Here is a 12,858-nt window from a genome sequence, read left to right as displayed (position 1 = left end):
ACATTTACCTATTGAGGATCACAAAAATCATCAATTTTTACATCACTCTAAGTAAGCCTAGATCTGTTTTCCTAAGCATTCTTGTTAAACTGTAAAAGAGCAGGGATAGCTACCAAATATCCATTCCAAAAAACAAGTCCATGAAGAGTGTAATTATTTTGTTCTTTCTTTAAATCTCCTTGCCAAGAATCTGAACTGGATTAAGTATTCAACACCAAGAGATTAAAGCTGTCTGTCCCTGTAGCTACCACTGCACACATCTTCACGTAATCACTGGGATTAACTTTCCAAGGAAGTAGATCAAAGCTTTATTTCCTTGTGGGTATCCAATAATAAAAGCCAAAGCTAAAGCAAACTCTCATCACTTTTGCATCTATCCTGAAGCTACTGGTTCGAGAATAACCAGAATATGTAAAAGATAAGGTCAGTGAGAAGAAAAGAAAAAAACCACTCTATTTCACATTTAGTGGTGATAACACTAGACAAACAACAAAAAACAAACAGAAAATCATTTGAACGTTTTCACAGCATAATAATAATGTATAAATATTGTCTTTGATAAAGGTGAATGAACATGAAATAATATCATAATATCTATCTATATAAACTATAAATAAATCAGCCCAGCTATTGTTTATCAACTCTTGGCAATGAATTATGATGAATCTTTGCAATTAGCATCTTTAAGTTTGCAGAAAATTTGTTGCAAACTAGGTAATATGGTGTTTTTAGTTCCTGCCCAAGTTAGGAAAATTGGCTGCTGAATTGAATAACTCAGATTTTAAGCATCTACAAATCAACTGACTTATTGTACTTATTAATATATATATATTATATATATATATATAGCCAAGCTCTGGAGTAGAGTTTACTTTGACTAAGTCTGTATTTGTACTCTTGGATTCCACTTCTGCCCTGGTGTTGAGAGAGATCCACAGAGAATTCCAAGGGGAAGAACCTGGCCTTTTGTCATTAATATTCCTATATATCCACCAGAAAAACTGGAGCTCTCTGCTGTAAGCACATCATAACACTAATCCACATTTGATGAATCAGCCTTCTGTTACATATTAAGGAATAGATTTATTTATCCATTGTTTAAATTCCCTTATTTGAAATGCCTTTATCAGCAACATTTGTGAGCAATAACAAAAATATACAATATTGAAGGGACAGAAATATTCCAGGAAGAAACTCCTAAAAAGACAATTGTTTCCTCTGGGTATGTTTTAAGAGTTTGAATCTTCAAAAGATTTATCTTTCACATAGACTAAACATTCTAAAAATGCAGTTCTAGTGAAAAATGACCTGTGCTTTCCAGATCCCCTTCAAAGCTTGGAAACATTAGGACCAATATTTATGAAATTATGAGGTCTTCCTTGAAAGAACAGGAAAATCTTCCAAACTTTGGCTACATTTTTATCTGCATTTAATTAAAAGATGGTGAAAAACTATCAACACAAGCCCATTTTGGATGAAAAAATATATATTTCATAGTACTCTTATTGTAATGGTCCTTTGTAAGCATGTAACCATACTTCTCAATAATGCTTGTGATGTCCAGAAAAGTTACTCATTCAATCACATCTTTCTGCAATACAGTAATTATATATTTTTATTTTATACTTCCAAATGTGGTATTGGCTAGTGTTTAAGTTTCTCTCCTATTAATCAAGCTGCTGTTTTAATCAATTTAAAATCCATAAAAATTAATATTACTAGAGAAAAGTAATATATTTCACTTTTTCTGGAGGTATATTAGCTCTTTCATGCTAATGAGGAACTTACAAAAATTTCTGTCTCTCAGAAACTTTATAAGATAAGAATGTGATCTAATTGTGCATCTCAGAAAATAATCATACCTTGCTACAAATTGTAACTGCCAGTCTGGGGCAAGGTAAAGAGAAATTCAATTATTTGCAGCACCATTAAACTCTTATAACTATAGAAAAAATATATAATCAGTTTAGTTCATGGTTTCTCAAATTATAGCAATAAACGAATATACTTTATCAGATTTCTACATGGTGATCCACCCTCTGCAAGATCATGGAGAATAACATGGCCTCTGGGCAGCATCTCGTTTACCAGGACATTTAATCACTGATCATGAAATCGTGATGTTAATCTCTGGGGAAAGTAAACCATTCAATTTCTCAGTACATAGAAAAGAGAGGAAGCATTTGGCTTCTCTCTAAGATTTGATCTATGTCTTATTTCTCTGCCTATTGGCTTGAGGTAGCAACTTTCTGGAAAATAGGAGCTTAAAAAAAAGGTAATCATATAGAACTAGGTCAACGTGCTAAAGGAATAGGAAACAAAAATGATGCTGAACTTTCTCACTTGCTGTGAAAAAAAACTTCACAGTAAAAAGGCACGAAAGTCTCCAGACATATCATCTTTTATGTTGGCAATTCACACCTTGCCCTTCCTGCTTTCTCCAGCCATTAATTCTCTACCCTCCTTAAAGTTTAGATTATATGGAGAAAATAGTGAAGCTGGAAAACATCTCTCCAGAAAGGGGAAAAGTCTTCCAGCCTCTGTGATCATGTCTCTGTAACAATGAACAGTTCAACCATTTTAATCACGTGAAGGATACGTTCCGATTACTAGACAAACCCTGCTAGCAACAACACCAACAGCTGCCCATCATTGAGCGTTTACTCTGTCCCAGGCACTGAGCTCAGCTCTTTCCCTCCATTATCTCACTTCATCTCTCAACAACCAAACAGCGCAAATCGTATAAACAGCTGAATATCCTGAGACTTGGCACGGTTAGACAACTTTCCAATATTGCAACTGATATTTCATGGAGGCCATTGAACCCATCAGTGTCAGACTCTTGTCACTGAGCTATGCTGTCTCTTAAAGTAATCACTATAAAACCATTAAACACATGGGATACAAAAATGGTCACTTGGAGATTTTGCCACGAGCATCTGTTAATGGTTCTTTCAGATTTAAAAATCTATACTCACAAATACACACACTCACTCAACTTTGTGCACAAATTTTGGTTTCATTGCTCTTCACTGTACCCTTTGGATAGGTCCTCTCCAAATCATAATATAATTCCCCTAGGTGTTTAAAAGAACATTTTATTTGTGATGGTTATTTTTATGTTTCTCAAGGAAATGCTTCCAAGTCACTCTTTTCACATTGCCTTTTCCCATTTTCCAAATCAGTTCACCTTTGTGTATGACCTTATAACCGTGTCATTAGCTATAATAATGATTGATCTATCCTTCTTCCAGCCTTTAGCCATCTGTGCAAGCAAAACTTTCAACCCAGACATTTTAAGCATTAAACATATACTGGAGCTCTGTTCAATAGATCTTTCATAAATCCCCAGCCCCCAGCCCCAGAGAGCAAGAAAAGTCAGGTCATGAGCAGGAAGTAATGGAGACAAGGCATTTTCTGAGTTGAAACTCAGACTCAAAGCTGGTTTATTGTTGTCATGACTACGAGTTCCACATGCCTAAAGTCACCGGTTTCTGAAAAGAATGATGCAGTGTCTAGCCTTACAGCTGGACATATAAACCAAATTAGTCTGCCATGCCTCTACCTGCTTTGTGGTTATTAGTGAAAAGAGCAATATATCACACAATCAGTCAGGCGGCAGTTAAGCTCCGCACACACTGCTTTCTCAGATCTGTAACTCATTTTATTTGGTTCCCCAGAATAATAGCTTGAAGCCCGTGTGTGTGGGAAATCAAAGTAATTTTGATAGATACTTGCAATTCTTCAATGAACGATAAACCAGAAAGCCATATATGGTGTTTTTACATACTAACACTACCCTAGTTTTAAATCACACAAATGGGAAGAGGGTTTTGCAAATTCTCCGTAAGAGAGCTCGAAATTCATTGAGTTGCAAAAGATTTTTTTCAAACGAAGAGGGGGTTCAGGAAGAATAAGCCTGGTTTGCCTGCTCCAGATGTGAAACGAGAGCCTTGAGAGCTGGCGTCTATTCCTTGCTCTCCAAGTGATTAATTGGATGACCTAGGGGAAGTAATTTAACCCCAGCGTGTACAAGAACATGTGCACTTCCCCACCAGAACGGGCTGTCTAAGCTGAATCCGCACCTGCACCGCTGACATCACTCCTTCCTCAAAAAACCTGTTCAGGCTCCCTCCTTTGCTCATGCTCTCCCCCTCAGTCTACCCTCACTCCTCTCCATCGCCTGCTTTAAACTCTTCAAATCTTATCACATCCATAAATAATTTAGGTCATCTGTCTCCTTCCTCCACCTGGTTCTGTAATATCTCTGGTGTCTACTGAAAGAAAGCTCAAAGCTATGAAGTAGTCAAGTCTGCCTTCAGCTTCTTGCTGTCCCTGCTCAACACACTCGGGGCTCCTTTTTCAGGCACTTGGCATTTTCATGCTGTCCACATAGCCGTTTGGGGTTTCCCTCTACAGTATCCAACGTGGGGTTGCCCTCCCTAAGCAAAACTGTCACGGTCAGTTTTAATCATTTCTTCCTATTTAACATGCTTTGTGTGGCCCATTCTCCCTAAAAGGAACTGGGTAAGGGGTGCTGCTTTGCCCTTTGTCTACACATCTCCTACCCTTTAGGTGGAAACTATCCAATGAGCCGTTAAAGGTAACAAGATTGGAAGCAGAGTTTCTTCTCGGGTTTCTTAGGCAGGGTCACATGAAGTTGGGGGGAAATGAGTGAGGACTGCCCAGACCACAGTATAATCCCATATTGATAATGAATTTAATCTGTTAACTTGTTACCCTTTCCAGATCATTTTAAATGGAAAATTCAGCTTATCTTAAAGGAAACAGTTTAATGATAGAAATTCCAGGTACTGCGGCGGCCAGTGATCCTGGGAGGTCTCTTCGGAACTCGGACTGGGTCAGGTCTGGAAGTATTTGAATCCTGGTGTGGTAGAATTCTTCTCAACTGAGAAGCATGCAGGATAAAAGACAATTAAAAGCACTGTGCAATGGCATGGATTCAACTAAAATATGAGTCAAACCACATCTCACGGTATAATCCATAAAGTCTCTAATGTGTTAGGTACCTGTTCCTTGGCCGGTGGGCACAGCAAAGACTGTTAGATCCTTTGAGGATGACTTTACATTGTGGATCATATTGGTATTCAGGATATTTTGCTAGAATTACTTTCATATTAAATAAAAAACTTGTCCATTAAAATGCACAATGACCCATCTGATTTAGATTTGTGTTATTTTTTCTTCCCACGTACTAAGAAACAAGGTTAATTTAAACAATCTCACGATGCCTCCAGGCGACTGCAGCACGTTTGGTTTTTGATGGTCCTGTAGGGCTTTGATGGGCTACAGAACCCTTGAGAAGATACTTGTTTTAGCAGCATGGCTTCTACACGCCAAGACAGAGATTTTGAAAAGTGTGCACAAGGTTATTGATACCTAGAGTTAGAATACTAGTTGTATGATTCTATACACTAATATGAATACTATGTGAAAATACATCTACATGATATAAAAATACAACTATATTTTACTTTAAAGAAATTGATTGCTAATTGGCCATTTCAAAATAAAGTTCATGGTATATAGAGGGTACAGTGGTGAGTAAAGGAGAAAGAATTATTATAAATAATATTTCTTAATAGAATATTTATTCTTAACATGAATTACTCTAATTATAGCCTTAATTTCTGGAAGTTTTTGGAAGACAGATGGGTCAAAGAGATGACCAGAAGTGGGGAGTGCATAGCAAGGAAGCCTACTTGTAACCCCACAAGTGGGTATATTTTGTTCTCTACTTTCATTTATGGCAAACAAACAAAATCTCATTAATTTAAAAATACCCTGAACAAATAAAATTAGTAAGTCAATACCATCTGCTTCCTTCAGGGTTGGTTGGACCATTGCGCTATATCACTAAGCAATTCATTCTTAATATTAGCTAGATCACCTTTGTATGTTCCACAGTCTTTAATGTTTGTTCCTTACCCTAGTCCTCTACCTGCAAGTATAGAGCATCCATCTCAAGGGACCTCAGACAGGAGGGTGTGGATGGCTTGAGAACCAAAAAGTAACTGTTGGAAAGGTCAACAAGGAGTAAGACTACCAGGAATGGGAGAGTTGATATGGACCTCCCAGAAAATTAAACCACGTTCACATCCCCAGTGTTCATCTTCAGTCAATCTCACAATATGCTAAGAAAGATAAGACAACGGTTAGGGTTTCTTCCCTTTTTTAAAATGATTTTTAGGTTAAATTAAATTTCTGCTGATAAATGAGAATAAAAATCATTTTCTCACCATCCCATTTTATCAGCACCCCCACAGGTGTAATAGGCTTCTGGGACACCATGGCTGTGCAAACGCTGAGAAGCTGCAATTCTGTGAGTTCCTTCCAATAACCAAATCACTAGGACTACAGTCCTTCAAGACCTCTCCCTTTGTGTCAGAGTGGGAGTAAGCGGGTGGGGTCGTCTGTATTGTGTTCCACAAACTTCCAACCCCTATTCTCCCACATGATCTCCTTGCTTCCTGGTTGCAATGGATTCCATCCCTAAGGTATAGTGTCTGATGCCTTTTTATACTCAGTACCATGTGGAATAGTATAGACAAGTCACTATCAACATCTGAGTAATCCACATACCTCAGCAAAACGCTTCTCTCTTTTCCACTCTAGCCAACCAACTTTCCATTCCAACACTCTGCATGCAGGAGAGCAGAAAGGAACACACTTTACACACCAGATTTAGCCTCTATGCAACTGTCCTCTTGTCTTCAGGGAGAAACTGGGACCTAGTTATTATTGTTGCCTCAGTGGTCGGTTTCTCTTAGCTCCCCTCTCTTTAGGTCTCAGACACAGTTTCAAAGAGAATGGGACCGGAAACTTTAAGCACCACCTCAAGGCATCCAATTGTCCTTCACCTGCATCCCCATATTCTCCAAAGCAAGCTACTGTGCTCCAGCTCTCTCAATGGTTCAAACTGAGTCATTTCTTACCAGCTGAGGAATCCTCTCTCCTAGCGCCACGCCGGACAGAGCCAGGGGTTTGCTCTTCCTCTCAAACTCTACCAGCCCCAAGATATGTGATATAAACTGAAACTTCAGGGTACACAGTTTAGACCTGAACTGGGGAGCCTAAAATGACAGGAAGGATTAATTGTAGCCAGGTGGAGTGGAAGGAGGACCAGAACTAAGAGTGAGAAAACCTGGCCTTCCTCTATCGATTCTGTCCATAACCCTGCGTTCGAGTCAATTCACTCCACTATCTCTGTTTCTTAACCCCAAATGGAGACCTTTATCTAAAACCTCCAAAATATTTCAATTTGATAAATTATTTAGAAAGTGAAGATAAACAAAATTTCCTACTTCCCTAAGAGACTTAACAAGAGTATCAGACAAAACAGTTGTGTGATAACTAATGTAATTATTGACCCTCCCATGACCTCAGAGCACAAATTTGGGAAAAGAAGAGAATGGAATTACACTAGACATTGGTTAGGGTTTCTTCCTAACCTACAATTCTGTGATTCAATTAAAGTAATAAATATGTAAACTCTTTGAAATTTATACCAGTATTATTACAAATATGTATAGCATGTTTTTACTGTGAGTTGACTAAATGTGTGAGAAATCAACCATGTAGTATAAAACTAAATTTTCATCTTTTAAGGAATATTTTTTTAAAACATTCTGGATTCCCTATTTGAAGTATAGGCATTCTCACGTTGGAGGAATGAAGATCTAAATTTTTCACATTTTAGCAATCCTGTAACTTTCACGGAGAAGATGTGCACATAGTACCCTTTAATACATATGGAGCACTTTAAATTTTTAAGGCTGTTACAGGCATTAATTAGATATTTATTACATAAACCTGAGGATTCAGTTATCACCTCGTTTTATAGATGAGGGAACTGGAAAGCAGTCATGTGCTGCATAACGACATTTCAATCAACAATAGACCACATATCCGATGGTGGTCCCATAAGATCAGTTCCATACAGCCTGGGTGTGTAGCAGGCAGTACCACCTAGGTTTGTGTAAGTGCACTCTGTATGTTCACACAATGATGAAATTGCCTAGCAACGTATTTCTCAGAAAGTATCCCAATTGTTAAGTGATGTGTGACTGTATAGAAAATTAAGTGAATTGCCCAAGATTATAAGACGTCAGTAGCGACAAGAGTGCAGAAGGGTGTCAGCCTCTCAGTGCTGTGTTTAAAACTGGCTCAACTCTTCCCACCATGAATTTCTGTATTTCAGCTTCGTTCCACCACGATATACACAGTAAGAAAAACAAACAAACCGCCAACGTTAATGTTTAAACTTTAATGTCTAATTTTGTTTTTATATATAAATGCAAGATAGAAGTGCCATCCATTCATTTGCATTTAAAAATACACTTTAGTTCTGAAGTCAATTTAAAACTTGATCTTAAAATCTGCTCTCTCGATTTATTTATGTAGCTGGTATGTTAAACAAGCACAAGGCATAAAATGTGTTTAAGATTCTCATTTTTTATGGTTTCCCACTCTCCTATAATCCTGCTCCATGGAGGAAAGTTTTGGGTTGTTTTGTTTTTATTTGCTTAGTTTAGCTTTGTTTTTTAATTGGCGGAGATGAGGTGAGTAGAGACAATTTTTTTGTCTCACCACTGGATCAACACTGGCAGTGTCATATTTTTTCTGGTGCCTTGCAAATTGCCCTGTGATCACATTAAGTTGCCAACACAATAGTTAGATTATACAGTCTTAGATAATAATGCAAAATAGTCACATCTTTAATGTCCATCATTTCCCTCTTTCCAGCCAAGATTTTCCAGGATGGAGGCAGAAGAGGGGTGATGAAAGAATAGGAGACGGGAATTCTAACGTGGCTGGTACCTGGCCTCGTTCTCTGGGGTTGGTAGATGTTTAAAGCTGGTTCTCAGGAGTTATTCTCAGAGCTCTTTGGGAACTGCCACACTAGGTCCCATGTGTCAGTTAGGATAGGCTTGATTATGCTGTGGTAACAAATAACCCTCAAAAATCATTGGCTCAAGATAACCAAGATCATTTTCTGCCCACTCACCATGTGCCTTAAGGGTGGGTGGGCAAGCAGGCTCTGTTCACTGTAGTCATTCAGAGATTTAGGTTAATGAAGGCTCCACATCACAACACATTCTTCTAAGATCAAGGCAGCAGAGAAGAGAACATGGGTAGCAAATTCTGGCTCTTACAATGTCTGCCAATACGCAACTTGGCCTTCTACTCGCCTTCCATTGGCCACACTGAGTTCATCAGGGCAGAGATTTATAACGCCCCTGCAGGGAGAAGCACTGAATATGAGTCAATGGGATTACAGACTACCACCCAATCTGGCTTCAACTCCCACGATATGGGGACACGTCTTCAGCGAGACATCCCTGATCCTCCTTATGCTTCTGGTTTCCCAATGCCTGTCCCACTCAAACTCTCACTTTTGTGGTCTTTCACCCTCTGGCAGAAACAACTCCAGGCCAAAATTTCTCTCAAGGACTCTATTTCTGTTGCTTAGATTTCATTCACCTTTGACCAGCCATTTAAGAGGCCCACCATTAATTCCCCAAATAGCAGCAACTTTCTCTTTCAACCTGCCCTTACACTAGCACAGCTCACCAGGAAGCTCACAGCACAGATAACTCCACAACTTCAGGAGTCACATATGAAGGTTCTTATCTACCCCACCTTGGGGTAGGAGGTGCAGATTCACAACAAGGCAACAGCTCTCCCCAAAGAAACCTGCAAACCCTCCTCTTCTTTCTACTTTCTCTAGATTTTTTGTATTCTTAAAGCATTTGAGGGGATTAAACATTGTGCAACCAGTTCTTGACATTTTTCTTTGACAATTTTGTGTATGGCCTGTCTCTCACTCACATTGGTATCTGATAGCTACCATATCTTGACTCTTCTGTCAAAATTTCCAAATTAACTCTCTGTGCTACCCTTTATCCTCATCATAGAGGCTGTACGGTTCAAAAGGATTATTGGTGGGCACACTTGAACTATAAAACCCATGTCCACAGGGCAGCCTGGTGGCACAGTGGTTAAGTGCACATGTTCCGCTTTGGCAGCCTGGGGTTTGCCGGTTCGGATCCCGGTGGGGACATGGCACTGCTTGGCACACCATGCCGTGGCAGGCATCCCACATACAAAGCAGAGGAAGATGGGCACGGATGTTAGCTCAGGGCCAGCCTTCCTCAGCAAAAAGAGGAGGGTTGGCAGCAGTTAGCTCAGGGCTAATCTTCCTCAAAAACAAAAAATAACCGTGTCCATTCCCTTTTTGGTAAAGTTCCTGTGACATACATTCAGCCAGTATTGCAGATTGGGTCAGTCACGGTTTCTAATTCGCCTGAGCTTAATGAGAGGTTGAGGGCTAAGCATGTGACTTGATCTGTACCATTCAGGGTTCTTCCTTTTAGATGGGAAGAGAGAAATGTTTCTCTCCTTCCTCAGATTTCTAAAGGAGATAGAATATCTACTTCCCCATAAGAAGGCAGTGTTGAATGGAGCACCGTTTCCACACCTCCACACCATAGGAGGAATCACTAATCTAACTAGTCAGAGCTTGACATTCATTGGCCATGTGGTGGAATTACTTACTACTCCTAAAACCATGTAATAGACTCCTCCATCTCATTATGTTGCCTGTTTTAAGGATCTCCAAGAAAAATAATGGTCACTTTTTTCTTCTTGCTGCCATGCAAAGCTAAGGTCCATGAAATCAACTTTCTAGAGACAAGCCTGACTAAAATGTCTCCCTCTATCTCATTTCTGCCAGCCAAGGAAAGTCTGCGGCTGGCCTCCCATCCTCTGTGAGGTGGGGTAGATATGTGGACTGAGTTTATTCTGTAAAAGCATAGGTGGTTATAAGACTTAAAGCTGAGGGAAGAGTAAACCTATTCTATAATCTACCTATTGTTTGAGGGTGGTTGACTTTGACAACTGATCCCAGTTGTCCTAACAGTTGTTACTGTTTATTCGCTTTCAGTGAGAAGTCAGGAAAACAGGAGGTGTGAGTAATTGGCTCAGGAAACTTCTAGCACCAGAGAATTTCCTAACTAGAACTTGGAGAGAAAGAACTACTTTCTTCTCAGATTATGGAGCTGGAGGAATATAAGCATGGAGTTCATACCACATATGGAGAAAACCCTCCGTATCAGTAAAAGACAAATCCAACCCTCACAGAGAGGCAAGGAGTCTCAAAGATGATGGCCTCCATGACCTCCATCATCCCCAAGGCCAGCTCCATGCCTATGCTAACTGCATTTGGGTTACAAGAACCAATAAACCACCCTTATTTGCTCATACTAGTTTGAGTTGGGATTTTTGACACCAGCAACTGGAAAAAGTTCTGATTGATATAATCCTTGACTGCTTCTTAAGACTATTGACCACTTCCTCTGTACTTTTTTGAGCAGCCTACTCCGTGGCCCAGTGCACCGGGGATCTAATAAGAATACCATTTAGGGCCAACTGTGCTTGGAAAGACATGCACTCACCTTTGCCAAACACTCGCTCAGTGACATTTACTAACTAGCAATAAAACAGAAGAAGTAGATGCACATACTTTGAAAAAGGAAATGGAAACACACGGGGAGATCTACCCATCCAGCCCACAGCTGTGGCCCATATCACAGGCACTCGACAATTTTGGGCTAAATTATCCCCTTTATCACGTTTGCTTCTTGAAAAAAAAAATCTTTGTAGTTCGTGTCAGCTCTTAGAACTAAAGCCAAAGACCATATTTACAATAAAGCACCTTTTTTCTAAGTCTCCACATGCAAGAGAAGAAGTCTTAATAGGAGGAAGGAAAGAATCATATGGATCTTTAGTTACCGTAGAGAATTATTTTATAATCCATTCAGAATGGTCTTACCTTATGCTGCAGCCCCCTCTGCAAAATCATAAAACCATTATGTTTGGTGAAGGAAACGAGAAATGTTAAGGATTGTTAGCACACTGAATTTTTATCACAAGGAAAAGCTGGAAAAAGTTATATGGCATGAGTCTTTCTGTAGTTATGATGCATTGAGAAAATATGTAGTATGTGGTGGTCCAAGCTGGTACTAGAGAAACACAAGGTTATAAGTGGGGGAGGGGAACGGTATACTCCAGGACATAGAGCTATTATTTTAAAACGATGTTTAGAAGTGGGAGAGGTAGTGAAGAAAATGAGTCTCTGTAGCACTATTTCTTTTTTCTTACATTAGCTGAAGAGCATGCTATATACGAAGTATATAAAGGAGTTCAGAGCCACAAAGCTTCAACGCTGTGATGAAAACTTGCCCAGAATGTGGAAGCATTTGGTAAAAAACTTTACCGTGCGTTGCAGGTGCTCACTCTACTCAGAACCAGGAAGGAAAAATAAATAAATAACATACATAGAACATATAATGACATTTTGATGGACGTATTTTCCTCCAGGCGCTTTTCAGCCCCTGCTGCCCTGCAGTGTCTGTGTTTTCATTCTGGGTGCATGAAATGAGTAAATTATTTCCGAGAAATGAGCTGGAAATTTGCAATATTTTATAATGGTTTATGCCATATAAATGCTAAGTCGTATTATTCAAGGAACAAAGGTATTATCTTAGAAAATACAAAGAGCCCTAGGCTGATGGAGATGCCATTAACTTAACAAGTAATAAGGGCGTCTCTGTCCTCTTCACCTTGCTCTCTGCTCTTTGCTTTGCTGTATGACACATTTGCAAGTGTGTTTTCAGAGGCAGCAGAAAGGAGAGAAGAACCTGCTGGAATTTCAGGCCTGCTATGTACAAAATGGTCCTAGTCCATTTCATAGCCTTCAAATTGTGTTGTGAAAAAATATGCCTAATTTTGAGACACTTCACTTTTAAAATAGTAAAGGCAAAATGATCTGGCTTT

Source organism: Equus caballus, chromosome 6, assembly GCF_041296265.1.
Source record: "Equus caballus isolate H_3958 breed thoroughbred chromosome 6, TB-T2T, whole genome shotgun sequence".
Taxonomy (NCBI): domain Eukaryota; kingdom Metazoa; phylum Chordata; class Mammalia; order Perissodactyla; family Equidae; genus Equus; species Equus caballus.
Note: the sequence above shows the minus strand (reverse complement) of the source record.